Here is a 19,676-nt window from a genome sequence, read left to right as displayed (position 1 = left end):
TAAAAAAACAGATATATCTGTGACAGCGTCCCGGGTAGCGCTCCGGTTCGCGAACTTTTCGCGAAACGGAGCTTTGCGAAGCGAAGCTGATTGGCTCTCCGGTGTCTGTCAACATTCTAAACAGTCCGGAGCAGCCGCCATCTTGTCTCTCGGTAGGATCGAGAGACAAGAAGAGGAGAAAAACGAAGGGGGAATTTAATGAAAAGGGGCAAGGTAGACCCTTCTTGACCCCCTAGGAATGATGTTGGGGTTATTAAAGGGTCCCGTGGGGCAAATAAAAAAAAATGATTTTTTTGCGGTAGAAGCGCTTTCCGGTTCGCGAACCGGGTAGCGAATCGGGAAGCGAAACGGGAATTCGCCATTTTGTGTTTCGTTTTAATTAAATTACAAGATGGAGGAAAAACAATGTGAGAAATGGGTATAAGGGGGTACGGGAGATGTATCCAGACCCCCTATGTTTTCTGAGGGTGGCTGAGGATGCTCATATATGTTGATACTTGTCTTCCAGCGGCTGCGCGTGAGCGTTTTTTTAAAAAATTTTTGCTGCGTGACGTCTGTTAACGTTCGATTCGAAGGAAATCAGGAAGTGTTGACTGCCATTTTGACACTGCGAGTAAATATATTGTTAAAAATAATTGTTATAAATTAATCCGTATTGATAAACATTGTCTGCGCAATCTTGCTTTTTTTCCAATGCCACACTTTTGTTGTGCACGGCAGCCATTTTAGATGCCTTGACCAGACCCACTCTATGCACGCCGCCGATCCTCAGCATGGCTCCCCACCCTCGCAAGCATCTCCCCCACGCACTGGTCAGCCCCGCTCTCTGTCTTATGCATGGGCCATAAACCTCCCCCCATCTGCGCTGCTCTTCCCTGAGAATCACACCCTGTGCCCGCCCGACACCTCCCTTTCACCCTATTCACTACTGCACCCTCTGACACTCCTCTTCCTTTGTGTCTGATTGTCCAGGCCGGTCCCAGGCTATCACCTAGCCCTGCGGATGTAGTTTATGGCCTCAACTGTAAAGAATCACACCTCTTCAAAGGAGTTACAGTAGATCAAGGCCCCCACCTTATGAGATCCGTCACACCACACGCGTTCCTACTATCTGATAACGATCCTGTATTGTGATTGGGGAGGGGATTCTCACTGTGAGGATGTGTGGGACCGAGCCTGAAGCGGAAGATTCCAGGGATGCCTTTTTGTACATCAAAGTCTTCACAATTATGTGTCACATTAAAAATATATAGCACTCCAACAAAGTAGTAGGATTATAACACTTTAATAACTTATAAATATATACAACGCATCAAAAACAGTAAACAAGTTAAAAAAAAAATAATTTAAACAAAAGCAACAATGGTCAGTAGCGGTCTGTTGTGCGAATAGTCCGAAGGCAGCACAACGCGCCGAGATCTGGACGGCACCCAGGTGATGTCCTTTACTTGCCGCACTAGTCTTGGCATCCTACAATGCTGCACCGAAAAACGGCGTGGGGCGCCCCTGGGGGGGGGGGGAGGTGGCGTGAACGGGTCTCCCCAGGTGGAGGCTCATCTGCTGTAGTGGGGCGCCCCTTTAGCGTTTCACTTGCCATTCAGCGGTTTTCCGCCCGCTTTTGCTGCACTGTGCCCCGTCAGTAGCGGTCTGTTGTGCGAATAGTCCGAAGGCAGCACAACGCGCCGAGATCTGGACGGCACCCAGGTGATGTCCTTTACTTGCCGCACTGATCTTGGCATCCTACAATGCTGCACCGAAAAACGGCGTGGGGCGCCCCGGGGGGGGGGGGGGGGAGGTGGCGTGAACGGGCCTCCCCAGGTGGAGGCTCGTCTGCTGTAGTGGGGCGCCCTTTTACCGTTTCAGTCACCAATCAGCAGTTTTCCGCCCGCTTTTGCTGCACTGTGCCTCATCCGCGATTCAGCTGTTTACCGCCCGCTCTTGCGGCTACAGCGTCTAGTCCACCATCCAGTAGAATTGCGCCCACTCTTGCTGGCTGCTACAGGACTCTTAAAATGGCGGCCGGCTCTTCGGATTTGGGCCTGGTCCACTAAAATGGCCCTGGGACACATTTGAACTCGGACATTTGCCTGCAAGGGCTTGGGCCCCATTCTCGAAAGTGTCCCCTCAGCCTTGAAGATTCTACAAAAGTCATCGGGACCCTGACTCCTGCAGGCTTCCGGTGGGGAGCGGCTGCCATGATTGCTTGCGGAATGGCCACGACGGAGCTACGAGATGGTGGTGCTCTCATGCTGACGCCAGCTTTAGTCTGAAACATCCAGAAACACTGTAGACTATCAATTCGATGAGTTCCGGTGGAGCCCCAAAGTGACCCGCTAGGGAAGAACTTGCCCTCCCCTTTTTTGAGTGATGGTTCTTGTTGCCTGTCCCCTCTGTTGTCATCTAACGGAACCTTTTTGGATTGCCAAGTGAGAAAAAAAAAGGAGGGGCTTTCATCGTTTGGGAAAACAAAATGTTTCAATCCAATGAAAAGTGTTATTTTTAGGTCATGTGATCAAGCATTTCATCATTAGGAAACCAAAAGTAAAATGAACCAATGAAAAGTTTTATAAACAAGTCACATGACCTGTTATGCGGCTTTGGGCTATAAAAAGCCTACAAAATCCGATGGACTGTGAGGCGGCATCAGTAGCGGACCGATGTGCGAATAGGCCGAAGGCAGCACAACGCGTCGAGATCCGGATGGCACCGAGGTGGTGTCCAGCAAGTTGCCGCACTGGTGTGGCTATCCTACAATGCTGCGCCGGAAGACGGCTGTGGGATGCTGGGGGGGGGGGTGGAGGCGGCGCAAATGGGCCTCTCCCCCCTCCCTAGGTGGAGGCACCTCATGTGCAGTGCGGCGCCCTTTGCCGTTTCACTCGCCGTTCAGCAGAGTTGCGCCCGCTCTTGCGGTACAGCGACTCACCCGCCATCCAGCTGAGTTTCTCCAACTCTTGCGGTACAGCGACTCACCCGCCATCCAGCTGAGTTTCTCCCACTCTTGCGGTACAGTGACTCGCCCGCCATCCAGCTGAGTTCCGCCCGCTCTTGCGGTACAGCGACTCACCCGCCATCCAGCTGAGTTTCTCCAACTCTTGCGGTACGGCGACTCACCCACCATCCAGCTGAGTTCCGCCCGCTCTTGCGGTACAGCGACTCACCCGCCATCCAGCTGAGTTTCGGTTACTCTTGCGGTACAGTGACTCGAACGCGCCGAGATCCGGATGGCACTGAGGTGGTGTCCAGCAAGTTTCACTGGTGTGGCCATCCTACAATGCTGCGCCGAAAGACGGCGTGGGGTGCCCGGGGGGGGGGAGGCGGCGCAAACGGGCCTCTCTCGCCTCCCCAGGTGGAGGCACCTCATCTGCAGTGGGGCGCCCCTTAGCGTTTCACTCGCCTTCCAGCTGCATTGCGCCCGCTCTTGCGGCACAGTGCCTCACCCCCCATCCAGCTGAGTTGCACCTGCTCTTGCGGCTACAGCGTCTCGCCCACCATCCAGCTGAATTGCACTTACTCTTGCGGTGCAGCGAAAGGCGGCTGCAACAAGACTTTCAAAATGGCGGCCGGCTCTTTGGATTTGGGCCTGGTCCACTAAAATGGCCCTGGGACACCTTGGAACTCGGACGCTTGCCTGCTAGGGCATGGGCCCCATTCACGAAAGCGTCCTCTGTTTTGACTGATTGTTCTTGTTGCCTATCTCTTCTGTTGTCATTTAACGGAACCTTTTTGGACTGCCGAAAGGGGTTCTGGTCCGACCGCTTGTTGGTGGAGACATTTTGACTATATCCTGGACCTGCCCGGCCTCGCCCAAAATGGCGCCGGTATGAATGGGACTCGTAACTCCTTGTTGTGTACTGGTTGCTCAACCTTGATATCACGAGATACGTATGCAGTTTTGAAGCACATGGCAGGCGGGGACGAGTACTGATTGAACATTTGGACATCCCTATTGATATTAAGTTCTGATGTGTTATTGATTACTGTACTATTGAAAGATCGAATTAACGTCACCTATGGTACTTGCCCGCAAATGTATATGTAGATAATTTTATTGTAACTGGCCCTGTCGTACTTTAATTATAAAATGTACGTCCACCGATTCCGCAACTGTTAGACACCTTAGTTCTTGCAACCTAATGGCCCGCCCGTTACGTTCTTCTACAGTGTAAATGTCCCCTCATCATATACGATTCCAGTTTGCTCCGTGGCCGGCCCACGTGGTTATAGGCCCGTATTTGTATACTGACATTTTCACAATAAAGGTTTTTAAAACAAAACATGGTAGTAGTACCTTTTTTGGTAAAGTTTTGAATAATAGCTACTGTTTTCGAATCAGTAAAAGGCAAGTGAAATAAAGCAGCCCGATTACATGACGGTTAAAAGGTATAATACGCAGGAAAGCAGTAAAGATAAATGGTCAAGGGCTGTTGTGTTTTCCACTCCTGCAACATAAAGTGATCGATAAGAATCCGATATTCATGCCTATCAGCGACTAAGACAGCAGGCCGAGCCTCTTTTGGTCAACGGCTCCCTCATGGGACGAAGAAACGCCCTTTTTCTTGAAAAGGGAATATTTTACTTGCAGGACAGTTGTAAATTTCCCGGGAAAATACATTAGCCTGGAACATTGTTAGTGATAAACTGTAAATGCATCTGGGTCCTTTGCTTTACAAGTCAGAGTGAGAAAAAAAAGGTGGGGCTTTCATCATTTGGGCAAAAAAAATGTTCGAAAGCAATGAAAAGTGTTATTTTTAGGTCATATGACCAAGCCTTTCATCATTAGAATAACAAAAGTAAAATGAACCAATGAAAAGTTTTATTAACAAGTCACATGATCTGTTATGCTTACGTTACGCGCTGCGCGCCGCGCTCTGGATCGTTTCCGGGAAGCTGCGCCTCGCGCACCGGAGCACTTCCGGGTGCGCTAACGCGGCGCGTCATATGACGCATTACACGACAACGCAGGTCCAGAATATAGTCAAAATGTCTCCACCAACCAGCGGTCGGAACACAACCCCTTGCAGCAGTCCAAAAAGTTCTGTTAAATGACAAGAGAAGGGACAGGCAACAAGAACCATCAGTCAAAGAGGGGAGGGCAAGTTCTTCTCTACCGGGTCACGTTGGGGCTCCACCGGAACTGATCGAATTGGTAGTCTACAGTGTTTCTGGATGTTTCAGACTGAAGCTGGCGTCAACATGAGAGCACCACCTTCTCGTGGCTACGTAGTGGCCATTCTGCGAGCAATCATGGCAGTCGCTCCCCACCGGAAGTCTACGGGAGTCGGGGGTCTCGGTGACTGTTGTAGAATCTTCAAGGCTGAAGGGAACTCTTTTGGGAATGGGGCCCATGCCCTAGCAGTCAAGCGTCCGAGTTCCACGGTTGCCCAGAGCCATCTTTGCAGGCCAGGCCCAAGTCTGTGGAGCCGTTCGCCATTTTGTGAGCTCCGTAGCAGCCGCCTGTCGCTGTACCGCAAGATTGGGTGCAATTCCGTTGGATGGCGGGTGAGACGTTGTAATAGCAAGAGCAGGCGCAATTCAGCTGGCCGAGCAAAGCACTGTGTCGGAAGAGCGGGCGCAAGTCAGCTGGTCGAGTGAAGCGCTGGGGTGTAGCTAAGAAACCTCCACCTGGGGAGGTGGGGGAGGCTCGTTCGCGCCGCCTCTCCCTTCTACTGCACCCCACCCCGTCTCCTGGCGCAGGTATATGTGATGGTCGGACCAGGGCACCGCAGGACGTGTCTTTAGGTCAAACAGATTGTGGGACAAGGTGTGGAGCAGGCGCAATTATCTCGGGGGGCCTCCGTCAAGCGGTTCAGGGAGGCACCGCATCACATTGTTTTCCAATGCAGTCAGGTCCACAAACAGCCCCCACTTACTTTGAGAATAGTGAAGCTGCAGCAGGTGCAAATAAGCTTCAGACAGTGTTACAAGCGCTGCTCCGAACCCTCAACTATGGCACTCAACATCCAGGACTTATGCCATTTGTGCAAAGCAGTGACATCGGAGCATCTCAGGGACCAAGCAACATACCATATTCAGAGTCCTTCCCACAACCTCTGCCTTCCTTCTTACCTAGTTATTGTTCTTTCACTGCCACTCCAGGCTTTTAGTCTGTGGATGGAAAACCATGAACCTACACTCACCTTTGAAAATCCTTAATATTGATGCTTGACAGGCCAAGGAGATCAGAGTGCATGAGTCTCATGCTCGATCGATTGAGCTAGCCGGATCAGGCAATAAGAAGGTGGTGGTGGGGGTGGTGGCATCAGCAAGGCATCCCCCCACACAACTTGTCGGACATCACCTCTGGATGTACTGGGGACGAGCCTAGGCGCATGGTGTCGTCCCCCGGCAATTTGCACAACGGTCCTCCACCCCTAGGCCGCCAGCTATGCTACCTCGACAGGAACAGTGATGGATGTTGCAGCAGGCTGCCATGTAAATAGTTACTTAATAAAACGTTTTACCCTGTTACTTTGCTGGTGTGTTGTATATATTTATAATATTTGCATAGGGTTTGTCGTTGTTTTGGGCGGGGTGGGCGGCGGAGCCGAGCTGTCTTGCAGCCATCATGGTGTCGAGCTCAGTTCCTCTCACTAGTTTCGTATTTCTCATGAGGGGTTGTTCCTAATGTTTCTATTTTAGCGAGGTCAAAAAGAGATCCCATTAGTGGCCTACTGATTTTGCTTGATTCCTTTTGTTTACTCCTTCACTATCTGCAAAGAGAGAATACTCCTAAAATAAAAGAGGAGGGGGGCGGGGGAGGGGAGGGGGGCCGGCGTTCAAAGCACATCAGCGTGCATAAATACGAAAATGTTTTTACTTACCACGTACTTGACATTTTACAGCTTTTGATATTTGCTATTAAAAAACCATTGAAATTCACTGAAAAAACCATAAGTTATAGACCATATATAGTTAGGAATTAGCATTTACAAAACCTTGAAAATTCACTGAAAAAAACATAGGTTATAGACCATATATAGTTAGGGATAAGCATTTACAAAACCTTAATTTACTCGCACAAAACCATTGAAATTCGCATATATAGTTAGTTGCACTAACTATATATCGCGCACCCGCAATCCACTGCTGATGATGTCACATATTACATCATTCATGACATGGTCAGTGACATCACTGATGACATCACTGATGACATCACTAATGACAACACCCAGTGACTGTATGTTTCTGTAAAGTTAAAATATGTCTTACATATTGAAGAATGAGTGGATGTATAAGTGTCTGGAAGAAGGATTTAGTAGGTGCATGACTGACTGTATGAGTGAGTGATTTAATGTGTCTCACTGAGTGCATGGGTTAGTGACTAAACTGTCTTAATTTGTGCATCATTATGTTTGTTGTTCTATAAACTGCTGCATGTGTTGATCAGTAGCTATATGAGTAACTATATGGGTTATTGATTGGTTGCCCAAGTATTTGTATGGGAGACTGAGTGTGTGTGTGGGTGGCTGGGAGGTGTGTGACTCTGTGCATAGATGTGTGAGTAGTTGATTCACTATATGTATGGGTTCAAAAGTGCATGTGGAAACAGCTGTATGGGCGGTTGACTGTCTGCATGAGTGTATTGGTGAGTGAATGGATTTCTCAGTGCTACATGTCAAAGTAAGTACATATGTAAAACACAGTACATGTGAGAGTTGACATATATAAATAACTGTGCATAAGAGCCAGTGAATGTGTGAGTGGCTGTATGGATCATTGTGAACATGTATCAGGGATTGTATAAGAGAGTAAATATGTGTTAGTATATGTTTGAATAAGTAAGGTGTGTATAACTGTATAGTTGAGAAAATGGAGGTGTGATTGATTCTTTGCATGACTGACTAGGTGTGTGAGTAACACCATGGATAAGTGACAGTCTGTGAGTGTCTGTTTACACTGATTGTATCTAAGGTTATATTAGAGTCTGAAGAGGTTCATCGTATTATCACATGAATGATATCATCAGTGATGTGATCAGTAATGTCAAATGAGATGTCATCAGTGATGTCATCAGTGATGTCACTGACCATGTCATGAATGATGTAATATGTGACATCATCAGCAGTGGATTGCGGGTGCGCGATATATAGTTAGTGCAACTAACTATATATGCGAATTTCAATTTTTTTGTGCGAGTAAATTAAGGTTTTGTAAATGCTAATCCCTAACTATATATGGTCTATAACTATGGTTTTTTCAGTGAATTTTCAAGGTTTTGTAAATGCTAATTCGTAACTATATATGGTCTATAACCTATGGTTTTTTCAGTGAATATATATATATATATTACCTACTGGCGGTCGCCAGTAGGTATATATAGTTAGGATTTTTTCTCTATGGAACTTTTGAAAATTCTATGTCTAATAACTTTCGCGTTTTTTGACAGAATCGGCTGAAATTTTCAGGAAAATGGCACATATTGTTTCTGAACAGCTCCTTAAAATTTGGGGGGGTTTCGTCAAGGGGGGGCCGAGAAAAAAGGGGGGTCCCAAAACGCATTTTTCCCATTCATTTTTCCATAGGGCGTTTGGCCTCACTTTTAGCTCGAACGGCTGAATGGATTTGCACAAAACCTGGCAAAATTGTAGGGACTGTTAGCCCGATGTGCCTTTGCTGGGTCTCAATATATTTGTTCCAGTGGATTTTAAGAAATTAACGTTTTAAAAAACAGATATATCTGTGACAGCGTCCCGGGTAGCGCTCCGGTTCGTGAACTTTTCGCGTAACGGAGCTTTGTGAAGCGAAGCTGATTGGCTCTCCGGTGTCTGTCAACATTCTAAACAGTCCGGAGCGGCCGCCATCTTGTCTCTCGGTAGGATCGAGAGACAAGAGGAAGAGAAAAACGAAGGGGGAATTTAATGAAAGGGGGCAAGGTAGACCCTTCTTGACCCCCTAGGAATGATGTTGGGGTTATTAAAGGGTCCCGTGGGGCAAATAAAAAAAAATTGATTTTTTGCTGTAGAAGCGCTTTCCGGTTCGCGAACCGGGCAGTGAACCGGGACGCGAAACGGGAATTCGCCATTTTGTGTTTCGATTTAATTAAATTACAAGATGGAGGAAAAACAATGTGAGAAATGGGTATAAGGGGGTACGGGAGACGTATCCTGACACCCTATGTTTTCTGAGGGTGGCTGAGGAGGCTCATATATGTTGATACTTGTCTTCCAGAGGCTGCGCCTGAGCGTTTTTTTTTTTTGCTGCGTGACGTCTGTTAACGTTCGATTCGAAGGAAATCAGGAAGTGTTGACCGCCATTTTGACACTGCGAGTAAATATATTGTTAAAAATAATTTTTTTTAATTAATCCGTATTGATAAACATTGTCTGCGCCATCTTGCTTTCTTTCCAATGCCACACTTTTGTCGTGCACGGCAGCCATTTTAGATGCCTTGACCAGAACCACTCTCTGCACGCCGCCGATCGTGACGTCTGTTAACGTTCGATTCGAAGGAAATCAGGAAGTGTTGACCGCCATTTTGACACTGCGAGTAAATATATTGTTAAAAATAATTGTTATAAATTAATTCGTATTGATAAACATTGTCTGCGCCATCTTGCTTTTTTTCCAATGCCACACTTTTGTCGTGCACGGCAGCCATTTTAGATGCCTTGACAAGACCCACTCTCTGCACGCCGCCGATCCTCAGCATGGCTCCCCACCCTCGCAAGCATCTCCCCCACGCACTGGTCACCCCCGCTCTCTGTCTTATGCATGGGCCATAAACCTCCCCCCATCTGCGCTGCTCTTCCCTGAGAATCACACCCTGTGCCCGCCCGACACCACCCTTTCACCCTATTCACTACCGCACCCTCTGACATTCCTCTTCCTTTGTGTCTGATTGTCCAGGCTGATCCCAGGCTATCACCTAGCCCTGCGGATGTAGTTTATGGCCTCAACTGTAAAGAATCACCCCTCTTCAAAGGAGTTACGGTAGATCAAGGCCCCCACCCGATGAGATCCGTCACACCACACACGTTCCTACTATCTGATAACCATCCTGTATTGTGATTGGGGAGGGGATTCTCACTGTGAGGGTGTGTGGGACCGAGCCTGAAGCGGAAGATTCCAGGGATGCCTTTTTGTACATCAAAGTCTTCACAATTATGTGTCACATTGAAAATATATAGCACTCCAACAAAGTAGTTGTATTATAAAACTTTAATAACTTATAAATATATACATCGCAACAAAAACAGTAAACACCTTAAAAAAAATTTATTAATACAGAAGCAACAATGGTCAGTAGCGGTCTGTTGTGCGAATAGTCCCAAGGCAGCACGTTGTGCTGAGTTCTGGACGGCACCCAGGTGATGTCACCTGGGTGCCGCACTGGTTTTGGTATCCTACAATGCTGCTCCAAAAAACGGCATGGGGCGCCCCGGGGGGGGGGGGGGGTCGGGGGGAGGCGGCGTGAACGGGCTTCCCCAGCTGGAGGCTCGTCTGTTGTAGTGGGGCACCCCTTTAGCGTTTCACTTGCCATTCAGCGGTTTTCCGCCCGCTTTTGCTGCACTGTGCCTCGTCAGTAGCGGTCTGTTGTGCGAATAGTCCCAAGGCAGCAGAACGCGCTGAGATCTGGACGGCACCCAGGTGATGTCCAGTAAGTTGCCGCATTGGTTTTGGTATCCTACAATGCTGCTCCGAAAAATGGCGTGGGGCGCCCCGGTGGGGGTGGGGGGGGGAGGCGGTGTGAACGGGCCTCCCCAGGTGGAGGCTCGTCTGCTGTAGTGGGGCGCCCCTTTACCGTTTCAGTTGCCATTCCGCCCGCTTTTGCTACACTGTGCCTCATCCGCCATTCAGCTGTTTACCGCCCGCTCTTGCGGCTACAGCGTCTCGCTCACCATGTAGTTGAGTTGCGCCCACTCTTGCGGTGCAGCGATAGGCGGCTGCCACAGGACTCTTAAAATGGCGGCCGGCTCTTCGTATTTGGGCCTGGTCCACTAAAATGGCCCTTGGACACATTTGAACTCGGACGCTTGTCTGCTAGGGCTTGGGCTCCATTCTCGAAAGCGTCCCCTCAGCCTTGAAGATTCTACAAAAGTCTTGGGGGCCCCCGACTCCCGCAGGCTTCCGGTGGGGAGCGGCTGCCATGATTGCTTGCGGAATGGCCACGACGGAGCTACGAGATGGTGGTGCTCTCATGCTGACGCCAGCTTCAGTCTGAAACATCCAGAAACACTGTAGACTATCAATTCGATGAGTTCCGGTGGAGCCCCAACATGACCCGGTAGGGAAGAACTTGCCCTCCCCTTTTTTGAGTGATGGTTCTTGTTGCCTGTCCCCTCTGTTGTCATCTAACAGAACCTTTTTTGATTGCCGAGTGAGAAAAAAAAGGTGGGTCTTTCATCGTTTGGGAAAAAAAAATGTTTTAATCCAATGAAAAGTGTTATTTTTAGGTCATATGATCAAGCCATCCATCATTAGGAAACCAAAAGTAAAATGAACCAATGAAAAGTTTTATAAACAAGTCACATGACCTGTTATGCGGCTTTGGATTATAAAAAGCCTACAAAATCCGTTGGCCTGTGAGGCGGTGTCAGTAGCGGACCGATGTGCGAATAGGCCGAAGGCAGCAAAACGCGTCGAGATCCGGATGGCACCGAGGTGGTGTCCAGCAAGTGGTGTGGCTATCCTACAATGCTGCGCAGAAAGACGGCGTGGGGTGCCCGGGGGGGGGGGGTGGAGGCGGCGCAAACGGGCCTCTCCTCCCTCCCTAGGTGGAGGCACCTCATGTGCAGTGTGGCGCCCTTTGCCGTTTCACTCGCCGTTCAGCAGAGTTGTGCCCGCTCTTGCGGTACAGCGAGTCACCCGCCATCCAGCTGAGTTCCGCCCGCTCTTGCGGTACAGCGACTCACTCGCCATCCGGCTGAGTTTCTCCAACTCTTGCGGTACAGCGACTCACCCGCCATCCAGCTGAGTTTCGGTTACTCTTGCAGTACAGTGACTCGAACGCGCCGAGATCCGGATGGCACCGAGGTGGTGTCCAGCAAGTTTCACTGGTGTGGCCATCCTACAATGCTGCGCCGAAAGACGGCGTGGGGTGCCCGGGGGGGGGAGGCGGCGCAAACGGGCCTCTCTCGCCTCCCCAGGTGGAGGCACCTCATCTGCAGTGGGGCGCCCCTTGGCGTTTCACTCGCCTTCCAGATGCATTGCGCCCGCTCTTGCGGCACAGTGCCTCACCCCCCATCCAGCTGAGTTGCGCCCGCTCTTGCGGCTACAGCGTCTCGCCCACCATCCAGCTGAATTGCGCTTACTCTTGCGGTGCAGCGAAAGGCGGCTGCAACAAGACTTTCAAAATGGCGGCCGGCTCTTTGGATTTGGGCCTGGTCCACTAAAATGGCCCTGGGACACCTTGGAACTCGGACGCTTGCCTGCTAGGGCATGGGCCCCATTCACGAAAGCGTCCCCTCTTTTGACTGATTGTTCTTGTTGCCTATCTCTTCTGTTGTCATTTAACGGAACCTTTTTGGACTGCCGAAAGGGGTTCTGGTCCGACCGCTGCTTGGTGGAGACATTTTGACTATATCCTGGACCTGCCCGGCCTCACCCAAAATGGCGCCGGTATAAATGGGACTCGTAACTCCTTGTTGTGTACTGGTTGCCCAACCTTGATATCACGAGATACGTATGCAGTTTTGAAGCACATGGCGGGCGGGGACGAGTACTGATTGAACATTTGGACATCCCTATTGATATTAAGTTCTGATGTGTTATTGATTACTGTACTATTGAAAGATCGAATTAACGTCACCCATGGTACTTGCCCGCAAATGTATATGTAGATAATTTTATTGTAACTGGCCTTGTCGTACTTTAATTATAAAATGTACGACCACCGATTCCGCAACTGTTAGACACCTTAGTTCTTGCACCCTAATGGCCCGCCCGTTACGTTCTTCTACAGTGTAAATGTCCCCTCATCATATACGATTCCAGTTTGCTCTGTGGCCGGCCCACGTGGTTATAGGCCCGTATTTGTATACTGACATTTTCACAATAAAGGTTTTTCAAACAAAACATGGTAGTACTACCTTTTTTGGTATAGTTTTGAATAATAGCCACTGTTTTCGAATCAGTAAAAGGCAAGTGAAATAAAGCAGCCCGATTACATGACGGTTAAAAGGTATAATACGCAGGAACGCAGTTCTGATAAATGGTCAAGGGCTGCTGTGTTTTCTACTCCTGCAACATAAAGTGATCGATAAGAATCCGATATTCATGCCTATCAGCGACTAAGACAGCAGGCCGAGCCTCTTTTGCTCAACAGCTCCCTCATGGGACGAAGAAACACCCTTTTTCTCAAAAAAGGAATATTTTACTATCAGGACAGTTGTAAATTTCCCGGGAAATTACATTAGCCTGGAACATTGTTAGTGATAAACTGTAAATGCATCTGGGTCCTTTGCCTTACAAGTTAGAGTGAGAAAAAAAAAGGTGGGGCTTTCATCATTTGGGAAAAAAAATGTTCGAAAGCAATGAAAAGCGTTATTTTTAGGTCATATTACCAAGCCTTTCATCATTAGAATAACAAAAGTAAAATGAACCAATGAAAAGTTTTATTAACAAGTCACATGACCTGTTATGCTTACGTTACGCGCTGCGCGCCGCGCTCTGGATCGTTTCCGGGAAGCTGCGCCTCGCGCACCGGAGCACTTCCGAGTGCGCTAACGCGGCGCGTCATATGACGCATTACACGACAACGCAGGTCCAGAATATAGTCAAAATGTCTCCACCAACCAGCGGTCGGACCAGAACCCCTTTCGGCAGTCCAAAAAGGTTCCGTTAAATGGATGGTGGGCGAGACGCTGTAGCCGCAAGAGCGGGCGCAACTCAGCTGGTTGCGTGAAGCGCTGGGGCGTACCTGAGAAACCTCCACCTGGGGAGGTGGGGGAGGATCGTTCCTGCCGCCTCTCCCTTCTAGTGCATCCCACGCCGTCTCCCGTCTGCTGGCGCAGGAATATGTGATGGTCGGACTAGGGCACCGCAGGACGTGTCTTCAGGTCAAACGGATTGTGGGACAATGTTCAGAATGGAAGAGTCACCAAAAGGCAAAAAGTTCCGCTTGACCCCGGGAGCCGGCCGCCTATGTCGGGGGCGATCTCAGGCCACACCAGGGCAACAAGACTTGGGAAGGGGGTCGGCGCCATTACACCGCCCCTCGGGGGCCTCCGTCAAGCGGTTCAGGGAGGCACTGCATCACATTGATTTCCAATGCAGTCATGTCCACAAACAGCCCCCACTTACTTTGAGAATAGTGAAGCTGCAGCAGGTGCAAATAAACTGCAGACAGTGTTACAAGCGCTGCTCGGAACCCTCAACTATGGCACCCAACATCCAGGACTTATGCCATTTGTGCAAGGCAGTGACATCGAAGTAACTCAGGGACCAAGGAACATACTATATCCAGAGTCCTTCCCACAGCGTCTGCCTTCCTTGTTACCTAGTTATGGTTCTTTCATTCCCACTCCAGGCTTTTAGTCTGTGGATTGAAAACCATGAACCTACACTCACGTATGAAAATGTTACTATTGATGCTTGACTGAGGCCAAGGAGATCAGAGTGCATGAGTCTCATGCTCGATCGATTGAGCTAGCCGCATCAGGCAACAAAAAGGTGGTGGTGGGGGTGGCGGCATCAGCAAGGCATCCTCACACACAACTTGTCGGACATCAGCTCTGGATGTACTGGGGACGAGTCTTGACGCATGGTGTCGTCCCCGGGTAATTTGCACAACGGTTCTCCACCCCTAGGCCGCCAGCTATGGTACCTCGACAGGAATAGTGATGGATGTTGCAGCAGGCTGCCATGTAAATAGTTATTTAATAAAACGTTTTACCCTGTTACTTTGCTGGTGTGTTGTATATATTTATAATATTTGCATAGGGCTTGTTGTTATTTTGGGTGGGGTGGGTGGCGGAGCCGAGCTGTCTTGCAGCCATCATGGTGTCGAGCTCAGTTCATGTCACTAGTTTCGTATTTCTCATGAGGGGTTGTTCCTAATGTTTCTATTTTAGCGAGGTCAAAAAGAGATCCCATTAGTGGCCTACTGATTTTGCTTGATTCCTTTTGTTTTTTTAAACGATTTTTCACTATCTGCAAAGACTAAACAGAGTATTGTGACTCTGTGCTTGCTTGTAAATAGAGAATGAACCAAAGAGAACCAATTCTAAAACAGTAAATGCTTGGATAACAATTAATGAAATGGAGAGAGAAGCAGGCACGACGGATTACAACGGGGGCATTACCTACCCTTCACTATCTGCAAAGAGAGAATACTCCTAAAAGAAAAGAGGGGGGGGGGTAGCGTTCAAAGCACATCAGCGTGCATAAACAAGAAAATGTTTTTACCTACCACGTACTTGATATTTTAAAGCTTTTCATATTTGCTATTAAAAAACCATTGAAATTCACTGAAAAAACCATAGGTTATAGACCATATATAGTTAGGAATTAGCATTTACAAAACCTTGAAAATTCACTGAAAAAACCATAGGTTATAGACCATATATAGTTAGGGATTAGCATTTACAAAACCTTAATTTACTCGCACAAAACCATTGAAATTCGCATATATAGTTAGTTGCACTAACTATGTATTGCGCAACCGCAATCCACTGCTGATGATGTCACATATTACATCATTCATGACATGGTCAGTGACACCACTGATGACATCACTGATGACAACTCAAATGACATCACTGATAACAACATCCAGTGACTGTATGTTTCTGTAAAGTAAAAATAAGTCTAACATATTGAAGAATGAGTGGATGTATAAGTGCCTGGATGAAGGATTTAGTAGGTGCATGACTGACTGTATGAGAGAGTGATTAAATGTGTCTCACTGAGTGCATTGGTTAGTGACTAAACTGTCTTAATTTGTGCATCATTATGTCTGTTGTTCTGTAAACTGCTGCATGTGTTGATCAGTAGCTATATGAGTAACTATATGGGTTATTGATTGGTTGCCCAAGTATTTGTATGGGAGAGTGAGTGTGTGTGTGTGGGTGGCTGAGAGGTGTGTGACTGTGCATAGATGTGTGAGCAGTTGATTCACTAGATGTATGGGCAAAAGTGCATGTGGAACAGCTGTATGGGTGGTTGATTGTGTGCATAAGTGTATTGGTGAGTGAATGGATATCTCAGTACTACATGTGAAAGTAAGTACATATGTAAAACCAGTACATGTGAGATTGACATATATAAATAACTGTGCATAAGAGCCAATGAATGTGTGAGTGGCTGTATGGATCATTGTAAACTTGTATCAGTGATTGTATAAGAGAGTAAATATGTGTTACAATATGTTTGAATAAGTAAGGTGTGTATAACTGTATAGTTGAGGAAATGGAGGTGTGATTGATTCTTTGCATGACTGACTAGGTGTATGAGTAACTCCATGGATGAGTGACAGTCTGTGAGTGTCTGTTTACACTGAGTGAATCTAAGGTTGTATTAGAGTCTGAAGAGGTTCATCGTATTATCACATGAATGATGTCATCAGTGATGTTGTCAGTGATGTCATTTGAGTTATCATCAGTGATGTCATCAGTGATGTCACTGACCATGTCATGAATGATGAAATATGTGACATCATCAGCAGTGGATTGCGGTTGCGCAATATATAGTTAGTGCATCTAACTATATATGCGAATTTCAATGGTTTTGTGTGAGTAAATTAAGGTTTTGTAAATGCTAATCCCTAACTATATATGGTCTATAACCTATGGTTTTTTCAGTGAATATATATATATATATATATATATATATATATTACCTACTGGCGGTCGCCAGTAGGTAGTTATAGTTAGGATAATTTTCACTGTTAAATCTCAACATTCTATTTTGAATAACTTTGGCGCCGGTTGACGAATCTGCCTGAAATTTTCAGGAAAATGGTCTCATGGCGGTCCGGTCCTTCCCTGAAAGTTTGGGGGGGATTCGTCAAGCGGGGGCCGAGATAAAAGGGGGGTCCCAAAACGCGTTTTCCCCATGTTAATTTCCATAGGGCGGTCGATTTCACTTTTAGCCCGAACGGCTGAATGGATTTCCACCAAACTTGGCAAAATTGTAGGGACTGGTAGCCCGATGTGCCTTTGCTATGTCTCAAGATATGTGCTCCAGTGGATTTTGAGTAATTTAGGTTCAAAAAAATATATATATCTATAGGCGCTCTCCCGTGCGCGCACGGGAGTGCGCTCCAGGCGCGACACGCGACTTGCGCGCAGGAAGCTGATTGGATCTCAGTTGTCTGTAAACATTCTAAACAGTGCGGAGCGGCCGCCATCTTGTGTCTCGGTAAAATCGAGACACAAGGGGTTTGAAAAAAAAAGGGGCAAATGACCATAAGGGGGAAGAGTAGACCCCCTCTGACCCCCTAGGTTTGATGTAGGGACTAAAATAGGGTCCTGCAGGGCATTAAAATTTTTTTTTCGTTTTGCGCGGGGGAAGCGCATGGTACGCGCACCGGAAGCACGGGGAAAATCCAGGACCATATTTATGAAGGCCTTGCGCTGTTAGTTTTGCGCTTCCTGTGCGTCAATTTTTGTGACGCACCAGCGGTGTAAAAAAATGCGCATTGTTATGCAATATTTAAAAAGTGACGCATCTATCTAGATGCGTCACTTTTTAAATATAGTGCAACGAGGTACATTTTATTACACTGCTGGTGTTATGCGTCACTTTTCTGTGCGCACTCCTTATGACATTCCAGATGTGTCATATTTAATGTATGACGAATCATGTTGCAGATACAATATGGCGCAGAGTTTTAAAAAGTGACCCATGTACCTAGATGCGTCACTTTTTAAAAATAGCGTCAGGTATAATGTATGCAGAGGGGGTGTTCTCCCGCAAAAAGCTTTGTAATAGCGACGCAGTGAAATCTTTGAGATTTCACTGCGTCAGTTTTAGGATGCTGTTGCGTCAAAATCTTGTGCCTGCTTTACAGCAGGTGTTAGACTGAGGCAAGACCTTTCATATGCTGCTTTCCCCATTTGAAAGGACACATTACTGGAGTTGCGTCACTTTTGTGACGCACTCCAGCAATGCGTTACTTGGAATGTCATAAGGAGTGCGCACAGAAAAGTGACGCATTGCACCAGTAGTGTAAAAAAATGTGTTGCGTTGCGTTATATTTAAAAAGTGAGGTATCTAGGTAGATGGGTCACTTTTTAAAATCAAGCGCCACATTATATCTGCGTGAGGTATAATGCATGCAGAGGGGGTGTTCCCCCACAAAAAGCTTTGTAATAGCGACGCAGTGAAATGTTTGAGATTTCACTGCGTCACTTTTAGGATGCTGTTGCATCCTTTAAATATAGTGCAACGAGGCACATTTTATTACACTGCTGGTGTGATGCGTCACTTTTCTGTACACAGTCCTTATGACATTCCAGATGTGTCATATTTAATGTATGACGAATCATGTTGCAAGGAGTTACAGATACGTCAGTATTTCTGACATATGTGTAAACATAAAAGTGATGCGAGGCCGGCGCAAAATTTTGACGCAATAGCATCCTAAAAGTGACGCAGGGAAATCTCATAGATTTCAGTACGTTGTTATTACCAAGCTTTTTGCGAGGGATTGCCCCCTCTGCATACATTATACCTGATGCAGATACAATATGGCGCAGAGTTTTAAAAAGTGACCCATGTACCTAGATGCGTCACTTTTAAAAAAATAGTGTCAGGTATAATGCATGCAGAGGGGGTGTTCCTTGCAAAAAGCTTGGTAATAATGACGCAGTGCGTCACTTTTAGGATGCAGTTGCGCCAAAATCTTGCGCCTGCTTCACAGCAAACCTTTCACATGGTGCTTTTTCCATGTGAAAGGACACATTACTGGAGTTGCGTCACTTTTGTGACGCACTCCTGCAATGCGTTACTTTTGTGTTTACAGATATGTCAGAAATACTGACATATCTGTAACTCCTTGCGAATTGATTAGTCATATATTAAATATGACATATGTGGAATGTCATAAGGAGTGCGTCCAGATAAGTGACGCATCGCTATTTTCACGTAGCGATGCGTCACTTTTCAGAAATGAGGCCTCCAGTTTATTCACTGTGTCATAACTTTCTTTTCTAACACTCACCTTCTTTCAGTCCTCCTACTTCACTTCCTTTCACCTCTCATACCTTTCTGTTCTTTCTTACTCATTCTCCTTTCAATTATCAATGCACTATATTTCACTTACTCTTCATTTTTTTAGATTATAGCTCTTTGATGAGAATTGGAGGTAGTTCTGAAAAGAACTTTTGGTTTTCTTCTTTTAACTGAAGAGGAACAAAAACAGGGAATAGAAACTGCTCAACAGGAGCAAAAAGAAAAGAAAAAAATTAGGGGTGGGAAGGGCAGTGATGGTTCTCTAATGCCCGAACCATGAGCAGGACACTTTGCTCCCCATAGGTGAGGAGTTGATTGCAGTATCTGCATCTGACGACCCCATGGTTGAATGCAGGTTGAATGTTTGCTACCTGCCCCTGAGATTGTTCTCTTCTGGAAGAAGTTGCTCCTCCTGTTGATGTAGAGGCCCCATCTCTAGGAACCTCCTGTGCCAGAGCCCTGACACTTTCCCGGGCAAAATTCTGGGGGTGCCTGGTCTCCACATGGCGAATCATGGTGAAGTTGCCAAAAGAGTATTTTTTTAGGGGGTTACCCCGTGA

The sequence above is a fragment of the Lissotriton vulgaris genome, chromosome 9 (genome assembly GCF_964263255.1).
Source record: "Lissotriton vulgaris chromosome 9, aLisVul1.2, whole genome shotgun sequence".
NCBI classification, from domain to species: Eukaryota; Metazoa; Chordata; class Amphibia; order Caudata; family Salamandridae; genus Lissotriton; species Lissotriton vulgaris.
This window is presented reverse-complemented; position numbering follows the sequence as displayed.